Below are 10,146 nucleotides of genomic sequence, written 5' to 3' on the forward strand. Positions count from 1 at the left end.
TACAACCAATACAACTGAGTTGTTTCTTGGCAAATTTCATAATTCCACTATTTGAAGGAGTTGATATGGAAACTGCTCGTGTGTGACTACCATGAAGAAGCTCCTTGCTTGCATTCTTCAAAATGGGCTCAAATATTCTCAACAGTGGCTACAGAGCAAAAACAGGCACTAATAAAAAACACTTAGCTGGAAAGAATTAATATCTATCAAGATATATTTGAAACACTGGTGAAATTTTCAAAAAGAGCATAAACTACAAGTGATGATGCTTTGGTCTTTCACCTTGCTCAGTTGATTCTACAGATAATATTGTGGATCAATAGGGATGTTATTCTCCAGTATGTAAATTGGATCCTCAGATTTCTCATATGCCTAAGCCCAAGTAAACACATTAGTCATTATATCCATAATCTCTCTATAAATTATGCCTCCAAATAAAACATAACAAAATAATTAAAATAACCATTTTTTAGTGCAATATCGAGACTTAAGTTGAGTACAGAAGGGGTTAATTATTACCTTGGCACCTTTTGCAACCTTTATGATGACATATGGAACACGATCACCCACAATTGGAGCAGTTGCAACATCCCTCTATAAACCAGGGGCAACTTGGCTTTAAAACACGACATCAATTTAAAAAATCCAACAATGGACTCATTGTCAATAAAAAGAAAAATATTGCAAGAGTCTTTAGATGCACTGCAGTAATAAAAATAGAGAGATAGGATTGAAATGGAACCAGAAGGCATTACACCATTAATTATACTTGTTCTAAGAAGTTATTTCGAGTATTTACCTTCCGCATGCGCTCAGATAGTTCCACATGTGTTGCCTTGATTGCATAGTCATCTCCAGTCTTTGTCAGACCCTGACTCGACAAAGAGATTGTTAGCATAGGAAAACAACAATGCCCTTAAGAATATGCTGATAGCTTTGATAAAGGATATGACCTGCAAACATCTATTTCTGCCGCAGCTAAACAGTAATCAATTTTTCTCAGCATGAGATTAAAAATGCAGATATATTATATATTGCCATGTTTTGATTCTCTTCAATTGTATGAGAGCCTCCCTTGACACTTCTTCCTCCCATTTCTAGCAGTAAATATTGACTGAATCCCTTCCAAGTACAGAATGTAGGGAGACATTTTGATGATGTAGGTGATTGTTGTACGGGGGATCTGTTAGATATCACTGAACTAGTGAAACATTACGTGAAAATATCACCAATCCCCACCCCTTGATTTGTCATCAACTGTTTTCTACAAATCAGCAAATGTAAAATCGATTCTCCAGTAGTTACTTTATCGAAGCAGATTGTTTGTGTACTTTAAAGACACATTGTATCCAAAAAACGTGAATGAAGAGAAGCATAGCCGGCACCAAATCTAGCAACTTCACCTGCATCAATAGTTACAAAGACGTTAGTGTATGATATTTCATTTTATGAAGTCCATGTTTGGACAATTTTGATGTCTAATTGCAATTTGCCACAAAGTCATCAAACCTGTCTAATTTAAGCAGAAACAGAGTAAAAATTGGTAATTTGAACCAGATTTGGTATTGAAATAGATTGCTGAGAATCATTTTAAGTAAACTCACCATAGAATTCAATAAAAGCAGATGGAATAAAAAAGGGGATCACCATTAGAGCAATCCACATAAGGCTCTTCAAGGGCCACCATCCTGAATGCCACGAGTCATGACATTCATGCAACTTCGTAGTTCCAACTGTTGTAAGAAACATAGCGAAATAAAATATCTGAGGTGATGTTAAGGTAAACAGTTCAGACTCCAGAGGCCTATCGCTATGGTCCAATACTATTGGGGAAAATAACGTGCTTGACATCGCACGAAGTGCCCGAGATGCATGTGCCACTTATAGTCAAATGGCATCAATACATGGATATGATTTTATGTAAGTTATGTTGCCATGGTTATGCATTTGGAAATTTCCAAGGCCACTTGCATGTTAAAGCCCCCATAAATAATCTGGTTTGTCACCAATGGGTGGTTAGTTCTGCACAAAAATTCATACCTTGATACTGATCTGGATTTACCTTCTTTGAAAGACATGATGCCACTTCAAACTTAAAAAGCTCATGACAAGAAATTAGAATCTGGTATCCAACGTGTTTAAAAGCCAAACAACTTGTAAGGCATATAAATTTTAAAATTGGATACAAAGCAGCCCAGGATTACTCAAAGCACACCTTCTGTACCTAAGCAGTCATGACCTCCTTGACAACCTTTCAAATCTGTAAAAACGAAGATCTCAAATTCATATATATATATATAACAAAGAAAACGGCATAAAATGTAAATTAGGTTCATTTTCCAAAGCCAAATGTAATTACATGTATATCAAAAGAATAATAATCAAAATGGATGCAGATAAGCTAAAGAGCTATTTGAAAAATTCACGATTTTATGAGAATTTAAGTAAAGTTAAAAGTTGTAAAATCATGTGAAATGTCTCGAAGTAGGTATATAGTATATATTTCTAACACATGAAACCAGGAATATGTAATAAGTGACTTGCTCGCAATGTAAATCTCCTCTTTCCCCATCATATTTTCTCCATTTCAAAAGTAACAAATGGTCAAACAAATTTGGTCATAAACATGTAGAAGGATTCATTGTTATCACCTTAGTTATCACTAAAAGTGACAAATCCATTATGTTCATTAACAAGTCATAAATAGTGTTCTTGACATACTGCATTGCACCAGGTATGTCACGATCAATGAGTATTTTGTGAAGGCACTCTGTAACCAAGTTCTTCACCAGCAGGCAATTGTCACTTCACACTGTTTCAATGCCTGTTGATATGGAATATTTAAAAGATCAGGAATATTTAATAATTAATAAGGCATCAAATAAATTATTTTTCTAATAGCATTTTGAGCCTTCACAAACACTAAGGCCTGTCTTTAAACAAAAAGATCAGGTTTTTCACCTTCAGTATCCATTAAACAAAAAGATCAGGTTTGTCACCTTCAGTATCCATTTTGTCATAAGCATCTGGCTTTGTCCACAACAACCCAACATATCTTTTCTTGCTGATCAACAAGTATGGGTAGTATATTTTTTCAAATTCTAGTTTAATAGGCTGCATAAAAGCATATGTTAAATAACACACTGATTAGATGCCAAATATGCACCAAAAAGATGCAGATAAGCCACAAAAAAGCATAACTGATCATCTTGTCTTGTGCATATTTACAAAGATCTCATGGAAGTGGAATGTCAAAAGAAGATTAGCTTTAAAAAGAAAGGTTATATTAAAACATTCATCCCTACAAAGACATCATTAACAACTCTAGAGGCTTCAAGGATATTTAAAATTCTTGACATTGTACCTTTGTAAATGTACCAATAATATAATCTGAGGATTCCCTCCCTAGTGTCATGGCCTCTTCTATATTTGGTACACCAAATTGTATCATAACTGAATCTGTTTCTCCATATACAACCTAGATTCAAATATAAAATATAATATCAAGCTTTACGGTAGAAATCTTGGTTAGGATCAGATCACCCATTATGATTTCAAGAACTTGGACTATCACCAATACAACAAGTGTACTTCCTATCATTACTGATCCAGTTCAAAGGTTACAAATGCCTTTAGTTGCTAAATAATAGCCTACCTCAGCATTGTATTGGTAACCACCAACTATTGTGAGCCTTTCTTCAACTAGCCTCTTTCTATGCTCTATCATTTGACGGCCTGACAAGTGGAAAAAGATGAGATGATTAATGATATGAAATTTTAAAACAATACATAAAATCGATATTGTCTGATGGAACAGAGAATGTGTCAAAAGATTAAACTGGACTTGTAATCAAAATATAATAAGAGGGCCTAAGAATATCATCTTAGTTGTACAAGTACACATGACTAATTAATGCAATTCAAGAACTCGATCTTATTTGTACAAGATTGTCAATTACAGTTCATACCCAAAACATTATGCCAGGAGGAAGAAGAGAATTACATGGATATAATTGATGCCCAAAAATAATCAATGTGAATGGCTGATACATGCATATATAGAATAAGAGAGGACTGCAGGCATCTCTATCTTGTAAGTAAAAGAAGCACCAATAATGATCACCAGATGGAAAATAGGTCATCTCTCTCTATTACTAAGAAGAAAAATGTTATATTTGGAAATAGATGTATTACGTTCTATCCTTGCACCCAACATAAGAATATACCTGATGCATAAATGAACTCTCAGACTACAGGCCTGATTTAATAGTATTGGCTTTCTATGTTTCCCAAGTAGATCCAATTGGGTGATATAGGTATGGCCCTAATGAAATGTCCATATGCAAGACAAAAGCATAGAACAATAACCATGAAATAAGAAACCATGCTTCAATAATGCAATTCCTATTACACAGTCCAAGAAAGGCTTGCCATCTGACAGTAGACTACAGCAAAATCTGCCACATATGGGAGAAAGGTCACATGCTGCAAAAGCCAATCAGGTTGCACTAGAAATCCAGCTCCATAAATTTGGACCAAAGCAATTGCAGCGACAAAAAGGTTTCCTGCCATCAAACATAGGAGTTGTATTCAATCGCCGCAAAGCTACAATCCATGCTTCGGAATAACCACTAGTAGCCTAGAATCCCCAACTTGAAAAAATCAACCCCCTAAATTTCAATCAATGCATTATTTCTACACCCCTCCACCCAACTTGTAATGATCAGCCCACTGAAAATATCAAATAATTTCAGTTCTAATCCCCAATAACATGTCAATTTAGCTCCTGGAGTTTAAGGCAAGAAGTTTGGAATCTATATAGCTGATCCTATAATCAACCTCCTCTATTCTAAAAAATAAAGAGATGAACCGTGAATAGGTAATAAAAAACAACCTTGTAAACATTCTGGTGTACAAAAAGTGAACTTTCGATTCTTTAATACATCAATTTCTACATAACTAAGCCTTGTGCAGCAACATTGGTAGCAGTCATAATAGGGCTCTTTCCAGCCTTAAATTCTAATAAGACCCAGTCTCTCTCAGCTTGGATTTTATCTCCATGAATTGATAGTGTTGGCCATCCATCCAAAAAGATAAGAAAGCTACTACCATCCATGATCTCCTCTAAGAGATGTATTAACGTGAAAGAGAAATGTCTTAATTCATGGGTGCATTTGCATAGCTAAAAAGAAAAACGATAGTCAGTATATACTATAAACTACACCTAGGAAGGATAAACTGCACCTTGTATACTTCTCATGTTCAGAAACAATCTCCACAATTTGCTCAATAGCATGGTTTTCCTTGAGTTCTTGTGAGCCAATTATTACCTAGAAAGACATAAAAATTCATACAGCTTTAGCAGAAATTGGAAAACTTCCAATAGACTCCAATAATAATAAAGTTGGAAACATAACATAGACCATCACTTGCCACCCAAGAAAAGCAGAGCTCAATTTTATTACTTGCAGACTTATAGAAAAGAAACCACCTTGTACGGATTATGCAGAGATTGCCTAACAAGAAGCTTGACTTCCTTTGGCCAAGTTGCACTCCAGTACAATGTTTGCCGATTTGGCTAAATCTGCATACCATGGAAGATTCAGAACTAGTTACAATAGACACCAAATAGCTCTGATGTCAAAGGGGAGAAATAGTGCAGGAAGATAGGTTAATTAAACATTTTCCAGCAGATAAACATGGATTACATAAAGATCCGCAAAAGTTGGTCGATACCCCAAGGAAAAGTTCTAAGTAACTAATAATTCATTGGCATCACCAACAAGGTCCTTTTCATTAAGGCACTGATATAAAGTCGATACATACACGTGCATGTGTGTGATGTTCAAAGTTACAATTGTCTCGAAACCATGGACATGAACTTACATTTCTAGACACTACTTGTATTAATGAATTCTACTGTGAATAATCAAAATCAAAATGAGACATTGCTGCTCCCAAAACAAATATTCAAAACCCACAGTTCAGGTTTCAATACCAACCTTCTTCCTTAGCCAGGAAAGGACAAAATTGAGAACACCAGAGAAAAAATAATAATAATAATAACAACGAAAGAAACAAAATATAACCCAAAAAAAAAAAACTTTTTATGGTCTTTTATAATGCATTCTTAACTACTAATGAAAACAGCTTTGATATTTGAGTCAATAAGTAATGGAAATCAATATTAAAGCCACAAAACAGGTTATATTGAAAATTTTACGAGTGTGCAATTTATCCTGTGTAACTAAGCCTATAGTATATATTAAATGGCAACGATACATACTTGAGAAACAATTTTTTTTATTTGTGGTTCAAAATCCATGTCTGGCATACGATCAACTTCATCTAACACAAGATATGTCACTCTTTGAAATTTTGTATTTTGTGACTCCAACATATCGATTAACCAACCCAGAGTTGCAATGACAATCTCAACCCATAAATCCAAACAAGGGAAGAATAAATTAGCAATTCAGAGTGACATCCAATGATTTGAGAACATATAAACAGTGAAGGCAATGAAACAATAAAACATAAATGATCAAGATATGCGAATACATAAAATGCTTAGAGTGATGCTACAAAGTAACCTACCTTTCGAAAGATCTCGTACTTGTGGACCTTTGGGAGCACTGCCATACATACACGTATTCTTGATTTTTGATGATGCCCCAAATTTAGTTGCCTCTTGCTGGATCTGGACAACAAGCTCATGTGTAGGTGCTAACACCAAGACAATAGGCCCATCTCCTGGAGTTGCTATATGACAACAAGCGACAGCGTTTAATATGTAGCCATGTATGGTAGGTATGGAGGAAAAATACATTTCCCTCCCATCAAGAGATCATACTTTAAAAAAAAAAAATACATCACAATAAAAGGGCCAAGGAGGAGATAAGGCTCTAGATAGTTTAAAGCCAAAAGACGCAATAACAAACCTAAATAAGGTTGAGCATTAACATGAAAAATAGCAGGTAAAAGATATGTCAGTGTCTTCCCAGAGCTTGTCTCAGCAATACCAATTAAATCCCGCTCTTTCAAAGCCATCGGTCATCCTTGAGCTTGAATAGGTGTTGGCTCCGTAAAGCCTTCCTTTACAAACTCTTCAAGAACATACTCTGACAAAAAAAATACCCACAATTCAAAAATTAGCATAATTTTTCTTACATTCCAGAAATGTCTTTAAACCACAATTTTGATAATCAGTAAAATCTGACACCCAAAATAGATATAGAAAGGCCTGAGCTTTGACTGTTTCTCAACGATCCTATTTTACACATTTCAAAGTTTTAGGTTGGATAGAAATCATAAAATATAGGGCAACCAAGTCCAATTCAAGAAGGCCAAAAGACAAATTTCTAAATTATCCTACATTCATGTACAATTCAACATAGCATTCAAGGAATTATCAATCATCAATACACATACATGTTAACATGTGAGGGGTACTTTTAACTAAGATAACAATAAGAGAAACTCCTCCAAATACCAAATACATTTATACATTCAAATCACATGCCTTCAATAATGATTATATGATTTCTTTATATACCTATTTAAACAGTTCACATAGGGCCCATTACTTATTAAGCCAACCATATTACATAATTATTTACACATAACATAGGCATTTAACCCCATAAATACTACCCTTTGGAATCATATCATATACATTTAACCCCTTATATTCCCTTGGTTCATATCATAAATACATCCTTAAAAAGATTTGAAATATGAAAACAATCATAGTGAGAAAGGATCATAAAAAAATATTACAAAGAATAGGAAATTGGCACATTAATATCATACAATAAAGTATCTACAGATTTTGCAAACCAGTCCCTTCTCAGGGATGGGCAACAGAGTCTCGCAAGAGAATACAAGGTCAAAGCATAGAAGCACTACAACTACCCTTTTTATCATGTCAATCTTCAATAGCAATCCCTCGTAGCAATTCAGGAATGTGGGAATTAGAAGGAAAGTGGTGATGTGCTGCAATTTAAATTCAGCAAAGATAGAAACACAGCCAAGGAATGTTACACATCCTCTAACTTTGCACTTTTGCTGAGGAAAATCCCTACTTATAATTCATGGTAGAATTAATCTATATTACCATACTATTATTGCCTATTATTTAGAGAGGAAACTGGAGAAAAGTAGAAGAATAATTTAACCTTCCAGTACAAATGCTTAGCTAACAAGGATGGTTGAAACTTTCTCCTCTTGGACAGGAGAGCAAGAGAGTAGTTGGATGTCGTGATGTAAAAAATTAATCTCAGAAACAGTCAAACAAGAAAACTTCACACACAAAAAATCCACGTGCAAGGAAGTTTGAACAATTTAATCCCATCACAAAGAAAAAGGTGCACAATAGAAGCCAAGACTAAGTCACAACTGAAAAATTCAGGGATGAAGTGCGGATGAAGCTTATAATCAAAATCGCTTCAAGGAGTCCAGGTCCCAAAAATACTAAGTTCTTGCAAAACCTCTAAAATTAGAGGCTAAATGTATTGTTAGATTAAAGTTACGGGAGGCAACCTTCCATAGCTTCAACAACATATCCCCAAGGAAATGTGTTGGGAACCAATTTTCCACCAAGTTTTTGGTATGGGAGTGCAGGAGCAGAGAGACACATATGGAGGGGCATGTCGAACCATTCTCAAGGAAATTTGAGGGGACTGGGACATAGAAGTTCCTAGCATAGGGTCTCATTTCTAAAAATATAAAAAAATTAATAATAATGATAAAACCCTAACAATAACAATAGATCTCATGCAAATTCATCATTGAGCAATCCAATGAAAACACCCAATACTGAAAACCCACAATCTTGAAAACTGTTAAGGGCACTAAATTGATATGAAATTCTACTTTCTTCAAGTCCAATGAGGTTGGAACCACTGTCAAATATCTTAAAGTCCAATGAGGTTCGAACCACTCTCAAATATCCTAAAACAATGAGTGGTAATATTTAAAAATTTAATAAAAAAAGTTATATATAAGAGAATGTAATGTTATAATGTCAAGTAAAAAAGATAAAAGAGATAAGGGAGAGAATGTGTATAATTACCGAAGCCACAAATTCCTCAAAACTCTAAACCCTATCTCTATTCTGTCTTAAAAAGTTGTTAGACAAAGTCTTTGTTGTTAGACAAAATCTTTGGGGAATTCTTAAGAAATTGTTAGACATAAAATTATTTCTTTGGGGAATGGGTGTTAGTTTTGCACCCAGGAATTCCCTTTTTGGAGGTGGGGGAATGGATGGAAAATAAATTATGATGAAGATACAAATATTAATACTTGGAAAACCTGAGTCATGAAAACTTTCGACGGGCTTGGGAATGTCCTGGCCATCGACTGTAATTTCACGTCTCTTGCGATATTACCTGACCTTGTCTTCAGTCATAGAGGTGATGTCCTCTACCTCCTCATAGAAATTCTTCTTAAAGGGTGCCAGGTTCTCAAAATCCTGCTTCGACAGTGAAATTAAGGGACAAATAATATACATGTCGCAGCAGGTTGAGATTTATGGGACAGAAACCTTGCACACAGAGGTAATATATTAAATTAATGCATGCATGCTGTGGGGAATATCTTAAATTAATGCATGCACGTTGTGGTGATTTGCATGAGAGATTCAATGCATATCATTTTAATAGAAATCAAGGAACAAAAAAATTATGCATTATATTGAATGCTTTTTAATTATGTGCATTAGGTAGTGCATGTAGTTATACTTGCATGTTTAGAACTAAATTCATGAAGCATCTACGTATTTCCATTGAACACTCACAATCCGGTGCATGAAAAAAAGTAGGTGTATTTACTTGTGCACGTCTTAAATCAAATGCATGACAAGACTTATGCAATTCATTTGGATATTTTAATCCAGTGAAATAATATAGTACGATTTGCCATGAATTAAGAGGGTAAATTAACAAATTGGCATACCAGTTCGAAATTAACAAAGGTGAAGACTTTGCCTTCACGAATTTAATTTATATAGTTAAATGCATGCAAACAGTGGAAATTTTACAGTAAAGTTAAGTAAATCAATAGACGTATGACATACAATCTTGCAAGAAGACAGAAGCTGGAACTGTGCATTTACGTTGTGCTAATACTTTTCATGCCTTCAGACCA

At 34.7% G+C, this 10,146-nt stretch overlaps 1 pseudogene; it reads right to left on the reverse strand.

Moving 5' to 3' along the window:
* Positions 1-297: 297 nt before the first annotated feature.
* On the reverse strand, positions 298-9,511 carry LOC149159453 (DEAD-box ATP-dependent RNA helicase 20-like; annotated as a pseudogene).
* Positions 9,512-10,146: the final 635 nt, after the last annotated feature.

The sequence above is a fragment of the Pinus tabuliformis genome, chromosome 5_2 (genome assembly GCF_031772625.1).
Source record: "Pinus tabuliformis cultivar Carrire ecotype Pingquan chromosome 5_2, CPIR1, whole genome shotgun sequence".
Taxonomy (NCBI): Eukaryota; Viridiplantae; Streptophyta; class Pinopsida; order Pinales; family Pinaceae; genus Pinus; species Pinus tabuliformis.